We start from the raw sequence: 18,565 nt of genomic DNA, 5'->3' as shown, positions 1-18,565 counted from the left end.
ACTAATATATATAGAAAAACACAGCCGGGCGTGGTGGTGCATGCCTGTAGTCCCAACTACTCGGGAGGCTGAGGCAGCAGGATTGCTTGAGCCCGGAGATTGAGGTTGCTGTGAGCTAGGCTGACGCCATGGCACTCACTCTAGCCTGGGCAGCAAAACGAGACTCTGTCTCAAAAAAAAAAAAAAAAAAAGAACACAGGGGGGAGGGCGGCACGGGCAACACATGTCACCTGAATACTTGTACTCCCATCATCTGCTTGAAAAGAGAGAGAAAAGAAAATGCAATCCTAGAGGTAAGAGACACTTTTTAAAAATAATGAATCCGAAGAGAAAAGTAAAAGGAGGCCTGTGGAGCAGGTCTGGGTGTGACTCCGGATCCCCCAACATCAGGTGCCACCACCAAAGTTTCCTGCGTGTAGCCCATAGAACCCCAAAATCAACGGGACGAGTTCTGGTCACATACTCCCTCAAAATGACATCCTGGCCTTCTTCTGGAACTCCCTCCCCTCTCAGACTCTCAAGGTTTCCTCCAGCGTGTCGGTTCCCACAGAGCAGACCTTTGGTCTGAGACCTGACAGTCCAGATGCCACGCATGCTGCCGCGTGGCGGCGGTGTCGAGGCTTGGGACAAGAGGAGGCCCCACGGTGCGGGCTGGGGCGCCAGGCACCGCGCGGGCGCTGAGGGTGGGGGTGACCCCCACCCCGGGCCGCCGCCGCGCTCCCAGAAAGGGGACAGAACAAGAGGCAAGAAAAAAAAAAAAAAAAGCAGCAGCCTGTGGCACCCGGTATTCCCAGGCGGTCTCCCATCCAAGTACTAACCAGGCCCGACCCTGCTTAGCTTCCGAGACCAGACGAGATCGGGGGCGTTCAGGGTGGTGTGGCCCTAGACGGCGGCGGAGGGCGCCCCTGCCCCGCTCGAGAAGCCGAGCCTCTCTGGGCTTCCCCGCCGCCGCCTCCCGCCCCAGGCCCCGCGCCGGGCCGGGCCGGGCTGGTTGAGTTCGCCGGCCGGGTCCCGCTGGCTCCCAGGGACGGGGGTGATGGGCGGGGCGGGGCGGGGCGGGGCGGGGCGGGGGGGTGTCTCTCTATACACACACACACACACTCACACTCACTCACACTCACACAAGATGCGCCTCCACGGCTGGACTCGCCAAGGTGGAGCCCTCCCAGCCCCCCTCGTCTCCTCGCCCGGCCTCCTTCACCTACCCGCTGCCCACCCCCAGCGCGTCGCTGCCGCTGACTGCGCAGGCGCGGGACGCTCGCCCTTTGACCCCAGCCAGGGGCCGCCCTCCCCCACAACCCCTTTCAGCTGCGCCCCCCCCCTCGCCCTGTGGGTGGGCTGCCGCCTATTCCCCCGGGCCAGGGCTGGGGCACAGCCAGTGTATGGGGCGTCTCTCTCTGGGGATGTGTCCCATGGGTGGGGTGGGGTGGCGTGGTTTGGGGGGCGCTGAAGAAATCAGTCCCCTCCATCTCCTACCTCTGGAAAACGCCCAAGCCCGTGGAGAACTGCCGGCACCGCTTCGTGGGGGCCGGGACCCTCCTCCGTGTCCTCCTGTGGCCCAGTCCAAGGGGCCTGGGCCTGGCCGGGGCTGCATTGGACCCCGACCACCCTGGCGTGTGGACTCGCTAAAAATCGGCCATTAGATATTGGATTCCAGCTTCCTGGAGGTCATTTCACTAATGAGTGCACCGGAAAGAGTTTCCTAATCCATCTGTGAGGGTGGCAACTGAAAGAGAATTTTAAAGCTGACAGAATAGGCGAGGGAAGGCATAGGAGATTTCCACACCCAGCAAGGAAGACTGTCCCGAAATGGAAGAAAGAAACGAGCAAACAGAGACACCGGTAGCCCGCCCGGAAAAGAGTCTGCCCCCTGAGAGAAAGCACCCTGACCAGGTTCACCCGTGGGTGGGTGGCGAGCTAGCGGCATTCAGAAGAGCGAGGCCCGCAGTCTGTGCGGAAGACACGTGCGCTCGGGTGTGTGTGGCGGCGCGATTCACAAGCAGCTCTAGACGTTAAACCCAGGAGAAGCCAGGGAGTTCCCAACGCCCCAGGTGTCCTCAGCCCACGACTGGCTGCTGTGGGAATGCGAAGCCCGGCTCCTTGTCTCAGAGCGGGGTTCCCAGGAGGATCAGGCTGAAGCTGGGACTTGGCCTCAAAGTGTCCCCTCGCATGGCCACCCCCTTCCCCTTCCTGCTCCTCTACTCCTGGTGCCCCTCCATCCAGGGGCCAGACCTTAAAGAGTCACCGCAAGAGAATCCTGGTCCCAAAGGAGCCTTCTGGGGGACCGGTGCTGAGAGAGGTTGTGGGCATGGCCCGCTGGGGCTCTGCCCGACCCAGGGCTGAGAGATGCCACCTCCCAGCTCTGGGTCCCTGCAGGAAGTGTTGGCAAGCACAGGGCCGGTCCTCCAAAGGCCCAGGTGCAGGGAGCCCAGGCCAAGCAGCCTGTGGAAGAAGCCACTTGCCGTGCCACCCCGGGAACAGGACTGCAGGCCCCGGCCCTTCCCACCTCCTCCTCCTCCTCCTCCTCCTCCCCCCCGCCCCGCCCCCACAGGGCACAGGGCTCAGAGACACCTCAGACTCTTGCTACCCAAAGTGCAAAGGGCATCAGTTGCTCCTCCAACCCCCCCACCACCGCCCAGCAGACCACGTTGTCCAGCCAGCCCCCGGGCCTCCCTGGGGTGCCCAGCACAAAAGTGCAGACACCCACCGGACCCTCAGTCTCAGTTTTCGGAGGTTTTTGCCACTCTAAGGACCCGCAGGCCAGCTGGGCCTTCGGGCAGGACAGAGAGCCCCGGAATCCGACGTGGAGAGCTGCGTGTACGTCCCCATCAGGAGGCGGTCCCCACCTCCGCGGCTCTCCCCTTGCGGGGAGCGGCAGCCCAGCCGGCAGCCGCAGGGCCTCAGGGAAGACACCAGGCTGGGCCCCCGCGGCACAGCGGGGGCACGTCCCCCGCACTCACGCGACTTAGGGACGGCTGCTGGAGACTGCTGCGGCCACCCTGCTGCCGGGTTTCTGGAGGGCTTCCTGGAAGCAGCATCCACACCAAGCCCTTGGAAGGCCCAGGCGACGGAGGAGCCGGTCAGGCAGGGGCCGAGGACGGTGAGAGGCCGGGCGGGAAGGAGCGTGTCAGGCAGGGGCAGAGGACGGTGACCGGCCGGGCGGGGAGGAGCCGGTCAGGCGGGGGCCCAGGACAGTGACGGGCCTGGCCGGGGAGGAGTGCGTCAGGCAGGGGCAGAGGAGACGGGCTGGGTAAGGGTTAGGGTTACAGTTAGGGCACAATTCACAATCCCAAAGACGTGGAAGCGACCCGAGTGCCCATCCATCCAGGAGTGCATCAATAAAATGTGGCGCGTGGACACCACGGAGTGCCATTCGGCTGTGAGGAGCAGCGGTGAGAGGGCGCCTCTCGTGTTCTCCTGGCCAGAGCTGGAACCCGTTCCAGTAAACCAAGTATCCCAAGAATGGACACACGAGCACCACGTGAGCGCGCTCACCAGCAAATTGGTACGAACGGATGGACGCCTAAGTGGACAGAGAGGAATCACCTTCATCGGGTGGGTGTCGGGCGGGTGGGGGGAGGGGAGGGGCATACACATCCATTAGGCATGGGGTGGGTGCGCACCGACTGGGGGATGGGCGCACTTGAAGCTCTGACCCGAGGGGGGAGGCTTGGAGAGGGCAAGGCACCCGACCTTAACATTGGTACCCCCACAATACGCTGGAACAACATGAGAGGTATATGAATAAGAACACAGGGGGGGCCGGGCGCGGTGGCTCACGCCTGTAATCCTAGCTCTCTGGGAGGCCGAGGCGGGCGGATTGCTCCAGGTCAGGAGTTCGAAACCAGCCTGAGCAAGAGCGAGACCCCGTCTCTACTAAAAATAGAAAGAAATTAATTGGCCAACTAATATATATAGAAAAACACAGCCGGGCGTGGTGGTGCATGCCTGTAGTCCCAACTACTCGGGAGGCTGAGGCAGCAGGATTGCTTGAGCCCGGAGATTGAGGTTGCTGTGAGCTAGGCTGACGCCATGGCACTCACTCTAGCCTGGGCAGCAAAACGAGACTCTGTCTCAAAAAAAAAAAAAAAAAAAGAACACAGGGGGGAGGGCGGCACGGGCAACACATGTCACCTGAATACTTGTACTCCCATCATCTGCTTGAAAAGAGAGAGAAAAGAAAATGCAATCCTAGAGGTAAGAGACACTTTTTAAAAATAATGAATCCGAAGAGAAAAGTAAAAGGAGGCCTGTGGAGCAGGTCTGGGTGTGACTCCGGATCCCCCAACATCAGGTGCCACCACCAAAGTTTCCTGCGTGTAGCCCATAGAACCCCAAAATCAACGGGACGAGTTCTGGTCACATACTCCCTCAAAATGACATCCTGGCCTTCTTCTGGAACTCCCTCCCCTCTCAGACTCTCAAGGTTTCCTCCAGCGTGTCGGTTCCCACAGAGCAGACCTTTGGTCTGAGACCTGACGGTCCAGATGCCACGCATGCTGCCGCGTGGCGGCGGTGTCGAGGCTTGGGACAAGAGGAGGCCCCACGGTGCGGGCTGGGGCGCCAGGCACCGCGCGGGCGCTGAGGGTGGGGGTGACCCCCACCCCGGGCCGCCGCCGCGCTCCCAGAAAGGGGACAGAACAAGAGGCAAGAAAAAAAAAAAAAAAAGCAGCAGCCTGTGGCACCCGGTATTCCCAGGCGGTCTCCCATCCAAGTACTAACCAGGCCCGACCCTGCTTAGCTTCCGAGACCAGACGAGATCGGGGGCGTTCAGGGTGGTGTGGCCCTAGACGGCGGCGGAGGGCGCCCCTGCCCCGCTCGAGAAGCCGAGCCTCTCTGGGCTTCCCCGCCGCCGCCTCCCGCCCCAGGCCCCGCGCCGGGCCGGGCCGGGCTGGTTGAGTTCGCCGGCCGGGTCCCGCTGGCTCCCAGGGACGGGGGTGATGGGCGGGGCGGGGCGGGGCGGGGCGGGGCGGGGTGGGGGGCTGTCTCTCTATACACACACACACACACTCACACTCACTCACACTCACACAAGATGCGCCTCCACGGCTGGACTCGCCAAGGTGGAGCCCTCCCAGCCCCCCTCGTCTCCTCGCCCGGCCTCCTTCACCTACCCGCTGCCCACCCCCAGCGCGTCGCTGCCGCTGACTGCGCAGGCGCGGGACGCTCGCCCTTTGACCCCAGCCAGGGGCCGCCCTCCCCCACAACCCCTTTCAGCTGCGCCCCCCCCCTCGCCCTGTGGGTGGGCTGCCGCCTATTCCCCCGGGCCAGGGCTGGGGCACAGCCAGTGTATGGGGCGTCTCTCTCTGGGGATGTGTCCCATGGGTGGGGTGGGGTGGCGTGGTTTGGGGGGCGCTGAAGAAATCAGTCCCCTCCATCTCCTACCTCTGGAAAACGCCCAAGCCCGTGGAGAACTGCCGGCACCGCTTCGTGGGGGCCGGGACCCTCCTCCGTGTCCTCCTGTGGCCCAGTCCAAGGGGCCTGGGCCTGGCCGGGGCTGCATTGGACCCCGACCACCCTGGCGTGTGGACTCGCTAAAAATCGGCCATTAGATATTGGATTCCAGCTTCCTGGAGGTCATTTCACTAATGAGTGCACCGGAAAGAGTTTCCTAATCCATCTGTGAGGGTGGCAACTGAAAGAGAATTTTAAAGCTGACAGAATAGGCGAGGGAAGGCATAGGAGATTTCCACACCCAGCAAGGAAGACTGTCCCGAAATGGAAGAAAGAAACGAGCAAACAGAGACACCGGTAGCCCGCCCGGAAAAGAGTCTGCCCCTGAGAGAAAGCACCCTGACCAGGTTCACCCGTGGGTGGGTGGCGAGCTAGCGGCATTCAGAAGAGCGAGGCCCGCAGTCTGTGCGGAAGACACCTGCGCTCGGGTGTGTGTGGCGGCGCGATTCACAAGCAGCTCTAGACGTTAAACCCAGGAGAAGCCAGGGAGTTCCCAACGCCCCAGGTGTCCTCAGCCCACGACTGGCTGCTGTGGGAATGCGAAGCCCGGCTCCTTGTCTCAGAGCGGGGTTCCCAGGAGGATCAGGCTGAAGCTGGGACTTGGCCTCAAAGTGTCCCCTCGCATGGCCACCCCCTTCCCCTTCCTGCTCCTCTACTCCTGGTGCCCCTCCATCCAGGGGCCAGACCTTAAAGAGTCACCGCAAGAGAATCCTGGTCCCAAAGGAGCCTTCTGGGGGACCGGTGCTGAGAGAGGTTGTGGGCATGGCCCGCTGGGGCTCTGCCCGACCCAGGGCTGAGAGATGCCACCTCCCAGCTCTGGGTCCCTGCAGGAAGTGTTGGCAAGCACAGGGCCGGTCCTCCAAAGGCCCAGGTGCAGGGAGCCCAGGCCAAGCAGCCTGTGGAAGAAGCCACTTGCCGTGCCACCCCGGGAACAGGACTGCAGGCCCCGGCCCTTCCCACCTCCTCCTCCTCCTCCTCCTCCTCCCCCCCGCCCCGCCCCCACAGGGCACAGGGCTCAGAGACACCTCAGACTCTTGCTACCCAAAGTGCAAAGGGCATCAGTTGCTCCTCCAACCCCCCCACCACCGCCCAGCAGACCACGTTGTCCAGCCAGCCCCCGGGCCTCCCTGGGGTGCCCAGCACAAAAGTGCAGACACCCACCGGACCCTCAGTCTCAGTTTTCGGAGGTTTTTGCCACTCTAAGGACCCGCAGGCCAGCTGGGCCTTCGGGCAGGACAGAGAGCCCCGGAATCCGACGTGGAGAGCTGCGTGTACGTCCCCATCAGGAGGCGGTCCCCACCTCCGCGGCTCTCCCCTTGCGGGGAGCGGCAGCCCAGCCGGCAGCCGCAGGGCCTCAGGGAAGACACCAGGCTGGGCCCCCGCGGCACAGCGGGGGCGCGTCCCCCGCACTCACGCGACTTAGGGACGGCTGCTGGAGACTGCTGCGGCCACCCTGCTGCCGGGTTTCTGGAGGGCTTCCTGGAAGCAGCATCCACACCAAGCCCTTGGAAGGCCCAGGCGACGGAGGAGCCGGTCAGGCAGGGGCCGAGGACGGTGAGAGGCCGGGCGGGAAGGAGCGTGTCAGGCAGGGGCAGAGGACGGTGACCGGCCGGGCGGGGAGGAGCCGGTCAGGCGGGGGCCCAGGACAGTGACGGGCCTGGCCGGGGAGGAGTGCGTCAGGCAGGGGCAGAGGAGACGGGCTGGGTAAGGGTTAGGGTTACAGTTAGGGCACAATTCACAATCCCAAAGACGTGGAAGCGACCCGAGTGCCCATCCATCCAGGAGTGCATCAATAAAATGTGGCGCGTGGACACCACGGAGTGCCATTCGGCTGTGAGGAGCAGCGGTGAGAGGGCGCCTCTCGTGTTCTCCTGGCCAGAGCTGGAACCCGTTCCAGTAAACCAAGTATCCCAAGAATGGACACACGAGCACCACGTGAGCGCGCTCACCAGCAAATTGGTACGAACGGATGGACGCCTAAGTGGACAGAGAGGAATCACCTTCATCGGGTGGGTGTCGGGCGGGTGGGGGGAGGGGAGGGGCATACACATCCATTAGGCATGGGGTGGGTGCGCACCGACTGGGGGATGGGCGCACTTGAAGCTCTGACCCGAGGGGGGAGGCTTGGAGAGGGCAAGGCACCCGACCTTAACATTGGTACCCCCACAATACGCTGGAACAACATGAGAGGTATATGAATAAGAACACAGGGGGGGCCGGGCGCGGTGGCTCACGCCTGTAATCCTAGCTCTCTGGGAGGCCGAGGCGGGCGGATTGCTCCAGGTCAGGAGTTCGAAACCAGCCTGAGCAAGAGCGAGACCCCGTCTCTACTAAAAATAGAAAGAAATTAATTGGCCAACTAATATATATAGAAAAACACAGCCGGGCGTGGTGGTGCATGCCTGTAGTCCCAACTACTCGGGAGGCTGAGGCAGCAGGATTGCTTGAGCCCGGAGATTGAGGTTGCTGTGAGCTAGGCTGACGCCATGGCACTCACTCTAGCCTGGGCAGCAAAACGAGACTCTGTCTCAAAAAAAAAAAAAAAAAAAGAACACAGGGGGGAGGGCGGCACGGGCAACACATGTCACCTGAATACTTGTACTCCCATCATCTGCTTGAAAAGAGAGAGAAAAGAAAATGCAATCCTAGAGGTAAGAGACACTTTTTAAAAATAATGAATCCGAAGAGAAAAGTAAAAGGAGGCCTGTGGAGCAGGTCTGGGTGTGACTCCGGATCCCCCAACATCAGGTGCCACCACCAAAGTTTCCTGCGTGTAGCCCATAGAACCCCAAAATCAACGGGACGAGTTCTGGTCACATACTCCCTCAAAATGACATCCTGGCCTTCTTCTGGAACTCCCTCCCCTCTCAGACTCTCAAGGTTTCCTCCAGCGTGTCGGTTCCCACAGAGCAGACCTTTGGTCTGAGACCTGACGGTCCAGATGCCACGCATGCTGCCGCGTGGCGGCGGTGTCGAGGCTTGGGACAAGAGGAGGCCCCACGGTGCGGGCTGGGGCGCCAGGCACCGCGCGGGCGCTGAGGGTGGGGGTGACCCCCACCCCGGGCCGCCGCCGCGCTCCCAGAAAGGGGACAGAACAAGAGGCAAGAAAAAAAAAAAAAAAAGCAGCAGCCTGTGGCACCCGGTATTCCCAGGCGGTCTCCCATCCAAGTACTAACCAGGCCCGACCCTGCTTAGCTTCCGAGACCAGACGAGATCGGGGGCGTTCAGGGTGGTGTGGCCCTAGACGGCGGCGGAGGGCGCCCCTGCCCCGCTCGAGAAGCCGAGCCTCTCTGGGCTTCCCCGCCGCCGCCTCCCGCCCCAGGCCCCGCGCCGGGCCGGGCCGGGCTGGTTGAGTTCGCCGGCCGGGTCCCGCTGGCTCCCAGGGACGGGGGTGATGGGCGGGGCGGGGCGGGGCGGGGCGGGGTGGGGGGCTGTCTCTCTATACACACACACACACACTCACACTCACTCACACTCACACAAGATGCGCCTCCACGGCTGGACTCGCCAAGGTGGAGCCCTCCCAGCCCCCCTCGTCTCCTCGCCCGGCCTCCTTCACCTACCCGCTGCCCACCCCCAGCGCGTCGCTGCCGCTGACTGCGCAGGCGCGGGACGCTCGCCCTTTGACCCCAGCCAGGGGCCGCCCTCCCCCACAACCCCTTTCAGCTGCGCCCCCCCCCTCGCCCTGTGGGTGGGCTGCCGCCTATTCCCCCGGGCCAGGGCTGGGGCACAGCCAGTGTATGGGGCGTCTCTCTCTGGGGATGTGTCCCATGGGTGGGGTGGGGTGGCGTGGTTTGGGGGGCGCTGAAGAAATCAGTCCCCTCCATCTCCTACCTCTGGAAAACGCCCAAGCCCGTGGAGAACTGCCGGCACCGCTTCGTGGGGGCCGGGACCCTCCTCCGTGTCCTCCTGTGGCCCAGTCCAAGGGGCCTGGGCCTGGCCGGGGCTGCATTGGACCCCGACCACCCTGGCGTGTGGACTCGCTAAAAATCGGCCATTAGATATTGGATTCCAGCTTCCTGGAGGTCATTTCACTAATGAGTGCACCGGAAAGAGTTTCCTAATCCATCTGTGAGGGTGGCAACTGAAAGAGAATTTTAAAGCTGACAGAATAGGCGAGGGAAGGCATAGGAGATTTCCACACCCAGCAAGGAAGACTGTCCCGAAATGGAAGAAAGAAACGAGCAAACAGAGACACCGGTAGCCCGCCCGGAAAAGAGTCTGCCCCTGAGAGAAAGCACCCTGACCAGGTTCACCCGTGGGTGGGTGGCGAGCTAGCGGCATTCAGAAGAGCGAGGCCCGCAGTCTGTGCGGAAGACACCTGCGCTCGGGTGTGTGTGGCGGCGCGATTCACAAGCAGCTCTAGACGTTAAACCCAGGAGAAGCCAGGGAGTTCCCAACGCCCCAGGTGTCCTCAGCCCACGACTGGCTGCTGTGGGAATGCGAAGCCCGGCTCCTTGTCTCAGAGCGGGGTTCCCAGGAGGATCAGGCTGAAGCTGGGACTTGGCCTCAAAGTGTCCCCTCGCATGGCCACCCCCTTCCCCTTCCTGCTCCTCTACTCCTGGTGCCCCTCCATCCAGGGGCCAGACCTTAAAGAGTCACCGCAAGAGAATCCTGGTCCCAAAGGAGCCTTCTGAGGGACCGGTGCTGAGAGAGGTTGTGGGCATGGCCCGCTGGGGCTCTGCCCGACCCAGGGCTGAGAGATGCCACCTCCCAGCTCTGGGTCCCTGCAGGAAGTGTTGGCAAGCACAGGGCCGGTCCTCCAAAGGCCCAGGTGCAGGGAGCCCAGGCCAAGCAGCCTGTGGAAGAAGCCACTTGCCGTGCCACCCCGGGAACAGGACTGCAGGCCCCGGCCCTTCCCACCTCCTCCTCCTCCTCCTCCTCCTCCCCCCCGCCCCGCCCCCACAGGGCACAGGGCTCAGAGACACCTCAGACTCTTGCTACCCAAAGTGCAAAGGGCATCAGTTGCTCCTCCAACCCCCCCACCACCGCCCAGCAGACCACGTTGTCCAGCCAGCCCCCGGGCCTCCCTGGGGTGCCCAGCACAAAAGTGCAGACACCCACCGGACCCTCAGTCTCAGTTTTCGGAGGTTTTTGCCACTCTAAGGACCCGCAGGCCAGCTGGGCCTTCGGGCAGGACAGAGAGCCCCGGAATCCGACGTGGAGAGCTGCGTGTACGTCCCCATGAGGAGGCGGTCCCCACCTCCGCGGCTCTCCCCTTGCGGGGAGCGGCAGCCCAGCCGGCAGCCGCAGGGCCTCAGGGAAGACACCAGGCTGGGCCCCCGCGGCACAGCGGGGGCACGTCCCCCGCACTCACGCGACTTAGGGACGGCTGCTGGAGACTGCTGCGGCCACCCTGCTGCCGGGTTTCTGGAGGGCTTCCTGGAAGCAGCATCCACACCAAGCCCTTGGAAGGCCCAGGCGACGGAGGAGCCGGTCAGGCAGGGGCCGAGGACGGTGAGAGGCCGGGCGGGAAGGAGCGTGTCAGGCAGGGGCAGAGGACGGTGACCGGCCGGGCGGGGAGGAGCCGGTCAGGCGGGGGCCCAGGACAGTGACGGGCCTGGCCGGGGAGGAGTGCGTCAGGCAGGGGCAGAGGAGACGGGCTGGGTAAGGGTTAGGGTTACAGTTAGGGCACAATTCACAATCCCAAAGACGTGGAAGCGACCCGAGTGCCCATCCATCCAGGAGTGCATCAATAAAATGTGGCGCGTGGACACCACGGAGTGCCATTCGGCTGTGAGGAGCAGCGGTGAGAGGGCGCCTCTCGTGTTCTCCTGGCCAGAGCTGGAACCCGTTCCAGTAAACCAAGTATCCCAAGAATGGACACACGAGCACCACGTGAGCGCGCTCACCAGCAAATTGGTACGAACGGATGGACGCCTAAGTGGACAGAGAGGAATCACCTTCATCGGGTGGGTGTCGGGCGGGTGGGGGGAGGGGAGGGGCATACACATCCATTAGGCATGGGGTGGGTGCGCACCGACTGGGGGATGGGCGCACTTGAAGCTCTGACCCGAGGGGGGAGGCTTGGAGAGGGCAAGGCACCCGACCTTAACATTGGTACCCCCACAATACGCTGGAACAACATGAGAGGTATATGAATAAGAACACAGGGGGGGCCGGGCGCGGTGGCTCACGCCTGTAATCCTAGCTCTCTGGGAGGCCGAGGCGGGCGGATTGCTCCAGGTCAGGAGTTCGAAACCAGCCTGAGCAAGAGCGAGACCCCGTCTCTACTAAAAATAGAAAGAAATTAATTGGCCAACTAATATATATAGAAAAACACAGCCGGGCGTGGTGGTGCATGCCTGTAGTCCCAACTACTCGGGAGGCTGAGGCAGCAGGATTGCTTGAGCCCGGAGATTGAGGTTGCTGTGAGCTAGGCTGACGCCATGGCACTCACTCTAGCCTGGGCAGCAAAACGAGACTCTGTCTCAAAAAAAAAAAAAAAAAAAGAACACAGGGGGGAGGGCGGCACGGGCAACACATGTCACCTGAATACTTGTACTCCCATCATCTGCTTGAAAAGAGAGAGAAAAGAAAATGCAATCCTAGAGGTAAGAGACACTTTTTAAAAATAATGAATCCGAAGAGAAAAGTAAAAGGAGGCCTGTGGAGCAGGTCTGGGTGTGACTCCGGATCCCCCAACATCAGGTGCCACCACCAAAGTTTCCTGCGTGTAGCCCATAGAACCCCAAAATCAACGGGACGAGTTCTGGTCACATACTCCCTCAAAATGACATCCTGGCCTTCTTCTGGAACTCCCTCCCCTCTCAGACTCTCAAGGTTTCCTCCAGCGTGTCGGTTCCCACAGAGCAGACCTTTGGTCTGAGACCTGACGGTCCAGATGCCACGCATGCTGCCGCGTGGCGGCGGTGTCGAGGCTTGGGACAAGAGGAGGCCCCACGGTGCGGGCTGGGGCGCCAGGCACCGCGCGGGCGCTGAGGGTGGGGGTGACCCCCACCCCGGGCCGCCGCCGCGCTCCCAGAAAGGGGACAGAACAAGAGGCAAGAAAAAAAAAAAAAAAAGCAGCAGCCTGTGGCACCCGGTATTCCCAGGCGGTCTCCCATCCAAGTACTAACCAGGCCCGACCCTGCTTAGCTTCCGAGACCAGACGAGATCGGGGGCGTTCAGGGTGGTGTGGCCCTAGACGGCGGCGGAGGGCGCCCCTGCCCCGCTCGAGAAGCCGAGCCTCTCTGGGCTTCCCCGCCGCCGCCTCCCGCCCCAGGCCCCGCGCCGGGCCGGGCCGGGCTGGTTGAGTTCGCCGGCCGGGTCCCGCTGGCTCCCAGGGACGGGGGTGATGGGCGGGGCGGGGCGGGGCGGGGCGGGGCGGGGTGGGGGGCTGTCTCTCTATACACACACACACACACTCACACTCACTCACACTCACACAAGATGCGCCTCCACGGCTGGACTCGCCAAGGTGGAGCCCTCCCAGCCCCCCTCGTCTCCTCGCCCGGCCTCCTTCACCTACCCGCTGCCCACCCCCAGCGCGTCGCTGCCGCTGACTGCGCAGGCGCGGGACGCTCGCCCTTTGACCCCAGCCAGGGGCCGCCCTCCCCCACAACCCCTTTCAGCTGCGCCCCCCCCCTCGCCCTGTGGGTGGGCTGCCGCCTATTCCCCCGGGCCAGGGCTGGGGCACAGCCAGTGTATGGGGCGTCTCTCTCTGGGGATGTGTCCCATGGGTGGGGTGGGGTGGCGTGGTTTGGGGGGCGCTGAAGAAATCAGTCCCCTCCATCTCCTACCTCTGGAAAACGCCCAAGCCCGTGGAGAACTGCCGGCACCGCTTCGTGGGGGCCGGGACCCTCCTCCGTGTCCTCCTGTGGCCCAGTCCAAGGGGCCTGGGCCTGGCCGGGGCTGCATTGGACCCCGACCACCCTGGCGTGTGGACTCGCTAAAAATCGGCCATTAGATATTGGATTCCAGCTTCCTGGAGGTCATTTCACTAATGAGTGCACCGGAAAGAGTTTCCTAATCCATCTGTGAGGGTGGCAACTGAAAGAGAATTTTAAAGCTGACAGAATAGGCGAGGGAAGGCATAGGAGATTTCCACACCCAGCAAGGAAGACTGTCCCGAAATGGAAGAAAGAAACGAGCAAACAGAGACACCGGTAGCCCGCCCGGAAAAGAGTCTGCCCCTGAGAGAAAGCACCCTGACCAGGTTCACCCGTGGGTGGGTGGCGAGCTAGCGGCATTCAGAAGAGCGAGGCCCGCAGTCTGTGCGGAAGACACCTGCGCTCGGGTGTGTGTGGCGGCGCGATTCACAAGCAGCTCTAGACGTTAAACCCAGGAGAAGCCAGGGAGTTCCCAACGCCCCAGGTGTCCTCAGCCCACGACTGGCTGCTGTGGGAATGCGAAGCCCGGCTCCTTGTCTCAGAGCGGGGTTCCCAGGAGGATCAGGCTGAAGCTGGGACTTGGCCTCAAAGTGTCCCCTCGCATGGCCACCCCCTTCCCCTTCCTGCTCCTCTACTCCTGGTGCCCCTCCATCCAGGGGCCAGACCTTAAAGAGTCACCGCAAGAGAATCCTGGTCCCAAAGGAGCCTTCTGGGGGACCGGTGCTGAGAGAGGTTGTGGGCATGGCCCGCTGGGGCTCTGCCCGACCCAGGGCTGAGAGATGCCACCTCCCAGCTCTGGGTCCCTGCAGGAAGTGTTGGCAAGCACAGGGCCGGTCCTCCAAAGGCCCAGGTGCAGGGAGCCCAGGCCAAGCAGCCTGTGGAAGAAGCCACTTGCCGTGCCACCCCGGGAACAGGACTGCAGGCCCCGGCCCTTCCCACCTCCTCCTCCTCCTCCTCCTCCTCCCCCCCGCCCCGCCCCCACAGGGCACAGGGCTCAGAGACACCTCAGACTCTTGCTACCCAAAGTGCAAAGGGCATCAGTTGCTCCTCCAACCCCCCCACCACCGCCCAGCAGACCACGTTGTCCAGCCAGCCCCCGGGCCTCCCTGGGGTGCCCAGCACAAAAGTGCAGACACCCACCGGACCCTCAGTCTCAGTTTTCGGAGGTTTTTGCCACTCTAAGGACCCGCAGGCCAGCTGGGCCTTCGGGCAGGACAGAGAGCCCCGGAATCCGACGTGGAGAGCTGCGTGTACGTCCCCATCAGGAGGCGGTCCCCACCTCCGCGGCTCTCCCCTTGCGGGGAGCGGCAGCCCAGCCGGCAGCCGCAGGGCCTCAGGGAAGACACCAGGCTGGGCCCCCGCGGCACAGCGGGGGCGCGTCCCCCGCACTCACGCGACTTAGGGACGGCTGCTGGAGACTGCTGCGGCCACCCTGCTGCCGGGTTTCTGGAGGGCTTCCTGGAAGCAGCATCCACACCAAGCCCTTGGAAGGCCCAGGCGACGGAGGAGCCGGTCAGGCAGGGGCCGAGGACGGTGAGAGGCCGGGCGGGAAGGAGCGTGTCAGGCAGGGGCAGAGGACGGTGACCGGCCGGGCGGGGAGGAGCCGGTCAGGCGGGGGCCCAGGACAGTGACGGGCCTGGCCGGGGAGGAGTGCGTCAGGCAGGGGCAGAGGAGACGGGCTGGGTAAGGGTTAGGGTTACAGTTAGGGCACAATTCACAATCCCAAAGACGTGGAAGCGACCCGAGTGCCCATCCATCCAGGAGTGCATCAATAAAATGTGGCGCGTGGACACCACGGAGTGCCATTCGGCTGTGAGGAGCAGCGGTGAGAGGGCGCCTCTCGTGTTCTCCTGGCCAGAGCTGGAACCCGTTCCAGTAAACCAAGTATCCCAAGAATGGACACACGAGCACCACGTGAGCGCGCTCACCAGCAAATTGGTACGAACGGATGGACGCCTAAGTGGACAGAGAGGAATCACCTTCATCGGGTGGGTGTCGGGCGGGTGGGGGGAGGGGAGGGGCATACACATCCATTAGGCATGGGGTGGGTGCGCACCGACTGGGGGATGGGCGCACTTGAAGCTCTGACCCGAGGGGGGAGGCTTGGAGAGGGCAAGGCACCCGACCTTAACATTGGTACCCCCACAATACGCTGGAACAACATGAGAGGTATATGAATAAGAACACAGGGGGGGCCGGGCGCGGTGGCTCACGCCTGTAATCCTAGCTCTCTGGGAGGCCGAGGCGGGCGGATTGCTCCAGGTCAGGAGTTCGAAACCAGCCTGAGCAAGAGCGAGACCCCGTCTCTACTAAAAATAGAAAGAAATTAATTGGCCAACTAATATATATAGAAAAACACAGCCGGGCGTGGTGGTGCATGCCTGTAGTCCCAACTACTCGGGAGGCTGAGGCAGCAGGATTGCTTGAGCCCGGAGATTGAGGTTGCTGTGAGCTAGGCTGACGCCATGGCACTCACTCTAGCCTGGGCAGCAAAACGAGACTCTGTCTCAAAAAAAAAAAAAAAAAAAGAACACAGGGGGGAGGGCGGCACGGGCAACACATGTCACCTGAATACTTGTACTCCCATCATCTGCTTGAAAAGAGAGAGAAAAGAAAATGCAATCCTAGAGGTAAGAGACACTTTTTAAAAATAATGAATCCGAAGAGAAAAGTAAAAGGAGGCCTGTGGAGCAGGTCTGGGTGTGACTCCGGATCCCCCAACATCAGGTGCCACCACCAAAGTTTCCTGCGTGTAGCCCATAGAACCCCAAAATCAACGGGACGAGTTCTGGTCACATACTCCCTCAAAATGACATCCTGGCCTTCTTCTGGAACTCCCTCCCCTCTCAGACTCTCAAGGTTTCCTCCAGCGTGTCGGTTCCCACAGAGCAGACCTTTGGTCTGAGACCTGACGGTCCAGATGCCACGCATGCTGCCGCGTGGCGGCGGTGTCGAGGCTTGGGACAAGAGGAGGCCCCACGGTGCGGGCTGGGGCGCCAGGCACCGCGCGGGCGCTGAGGGTGGGGGTGACCCCCACCCCGGGCCGCCGCCGCGCTCCCAGAAAGGGGACAGAACAAGAGGCAAGAAAAAAAAAAAAAAAAGCAGCAGCCTGTGGCACCCGGTATTCCCAGGCGGTCTCCCATCCAAGTACTAACCAGGCCCGACCCTGCTTAGCTTCCGAGACCAGACGAGATCGGGGGCGTTCAGGGTGGTGTGGCCCTAGACGGCGGCGGAGGGCGCCCCTGCCCCGCTCGAGAAGCCGAGCCTCTCTGGGCTTCCCCGCCGCCGCCTCCCGCCCCAGGCCCCGCGCCGGGCCGGGCCGGGCTGGTTGAGTTCGCCGGCCGGGTCCCGCTGGCTCCCAGGGACGGGGGTGATGGGCGGGGCGGGGCGGGGCGGGGCGGGGTGGGGGGCTGTCTCTCTATACACACACACACACACTCACACTCACTCACACTCACACAAGATGCGCCTCCACGGCTGGACTCGCCAAGGTGGAGCCCTCCCAGCCCCCCTCGTCTCCTCGCCCGGCCTCCTTCACCTACCCGCTGCCCACCCCCAGCGCGTCGCTGCCGCTGACTGCGCAGGCGCGGGACGCTCGCCCTTTGACCCCAGCCAGGGGCCGCCCTCCCCCACAACCCCTTTCAGCTGCGCCCCCCCCCTCGCCCTGTGGGTGGGCTGCCGCCTATTCCCCCGGGCCAGGGCTGGGGCACAGCCAGTGTATGGGGCGTCTCTCTCTGGGGATGTGTCCCATGGGTGGGGTGGGGTGGCGTGGTTTGGGGGGCGCTGAAGAAATCAGTCCCCTCCATCTCCTACCTCTGGAAAACGCCCAAGCCCGTGGAGAACTGCCGGCACCGCTTCGTGGGGGCCGGGACCCTCCTCCGTGTCCTCCTGTGGCCCAGTCCAAGGGGCCTGGGCCTGGCCGGGGCTGCATTGGACCCCGACCACCCTGGCGTGTGGACTCGCTAAAAATCGGCCATTAGATATTGGATTCCAGCTTCCTGGAGGTCATTTCACTAATGAGTGCACCGGAAAGAGTTTCCTAATCCATCTGTGAGGGTGGCAACTGAAAGAGAATTTTAAAGCTGACAGAATAGGCGAGGGAAGGCATAGGAGATTTCCACACCCAGCAAGGAAGACTGTCCCGAAATGGAAGAAAGAAACGAGCAAACAGAGACACCGGTAGCCCGCCCGGAAAAGAGTCTGCCCCTGAGAGAAAGCACCCTGACCAGGTTCACCCGTGGGTGGGTGGCGAGCTAGCGGCATTCAGAAGAGCGAGGCCCGCAGTCTGTGCGGAAGACACCTGCGCTCGGGTGTGTGTGGCGGCGCGATTCACAAGCAGCTCTAGACGTTAAACCCAGGAGAAGCCAGGGAGTTCCCAACGCCCCAGGTGTCCTCAGCCCACGACTGGCTGCTGTGGGAATGCGAAGCCCGGCTCCTTGTCTCAGAGCGGGGTTCCCAGGAGGATCAGGCTGAAGCTGGGACTTGGCCTCAAAGTGTCCCCTCGCATGGCCACCCCCTTCCCCTTCCTGCTCCTCTACTCCTGGTGCCCCTCCATCCAGGGGCCAGACCTTAAAGAGTCACCGCAAGAGAATCCTGGTCCCAAAGGAGCCTTCTGAGGGACCGGTGCTGAGAGAGGTTGTGGGCATGGCCCGCTGGGGCTCTGCCCGACCCAGGGCTGAGAGATGCCACCTCCCAGCTCTGGGTCCCTGCAGGAAGTGTTGGCAAGCACAGGGCCGGTCCTCCAAAGGCCCAGGTGCAGGGAGCCCAGGCCAAGCAGCCTGTGGAAGAAGCCACTTGCCGTGCCACCCCGGGAACAGGACTGCAGGCCCCGGCCCTTCCCACCTCCTCCTCCTCCTCCTCCTCCTCCCCCCCGCCCCGCCCCCACAGGGCACAGGGCTCAGAGACACCTCAGACTCTTGCTACCCAAAGTGCAAAGGGCATCAGTTGCTCCTCCAACCCCCCCACCACCGCCCAGCAGACCACGTTGTCCAGCCAGCCCCCGGGCCTCCCTGGGGTGCCCAGCACAAAAGTGCAGACACCCACCGGACCCTCAGTCTCAGTTTTCGGAGGTTTTTGCCACTCTAAGGACCCGCAGGCCAGCTGGGCCTTCGGGCAGGACAGAGAGCCCCGGAATCCGACGTGGAGAGCTGCGTGTACGTCCCCATGAGGAGGCGGTCCCCACCTCCGCGGCTCTCCCCTTGCGGGGAGCGGCAGCCCAGCCGGCAGCCGCAGGGCCTCAGGGAAGACACCAGGCTGGGCCCCCGCGGCACAGCGGGGGC

The 18,565-nt window shown here is 63.1% G+C and overlaps 5 non-coding genes across 5 annotated transcripts; all 5 read right to left on the bottom strand.

The window, feature by feature from the left end:
- Positions 1–769: 769 nt before the first annotated feature.
- LOC142864943 (5S ribosomal RNA) lies at positions 770–888 on the bottom strand. Its single transcript, XR_012915238.1, has one exon. It is a non-coding gene; the product is annotated as a 5S ribosomal RNA (ribosomal RNA).
- A 3,785-nt stretch (positions 889–4,673) lies between these two features.
- Positions 4,674–4,792, bottom strand: LOC142864942 (5S ribosomal RNA). The gene has a single exon (XR_012915237.1). It is a non-coding gene; the product is annotated as a 5S ribosomal RNA (ribosomal RNA).
- Positions 4,793–8,581: 3,789 nt separating this feature from the next.
- On the bottom strand, positions 8,582–8,700 carry LOC142864941 (5S ribosomal RNA). Its single transcript, XR_012915236.1, has one exon. It is a non-coding gene; the product is annotated as a 5S ribosomal RNA (ribosomal RNA).
- Positions 8,701–12,484: 3,784 nt separating this feature from the next.
- LOC142864940 (5S ribosomal RNA) lies at positions 12,485–12,603 on the bottom strand. The gene has a single exon (XR_012915235.1). It is a non-coding gene; the product is annotated as a 5S ribosomal RNA (ribosomal RNA).
- Positions 12,604–16,392: 3,789 nt separating this feature from the next.
- LOC142864939 (5S ribosomal RNA) lies at positions 16,393–16,511 on the bottom strand. Its single transcript, XR_012915234.1, has one exon. It is a non-coding gene; the product is annotated as a 5S ribosomal RNA (ribosomal RNA).
- Positions 16,512–18,565: the final 2,054 nt, after the last annotated feature.

The sequence above is a fragment of the Microcebus murinus genome, chromosome 27, assembly GCF_040939455.1.
Source record: "Microcebus murinus isolate Inina chromosome 27, M.murinus_Inina_mat1.0, whole genome shotgun sequence".
Lineage (NCBI taxonomy): Eukaryota > Metazoa > Chordata > Mammalia > Primates > Cheirogaleidae > Microcebus > Microcebus murinus.
The sequence above is the reverse complement of the archived record's forward strand: the minus strand, read 5'-3'. Positions and strand labels throughout refer to the sequence as shown.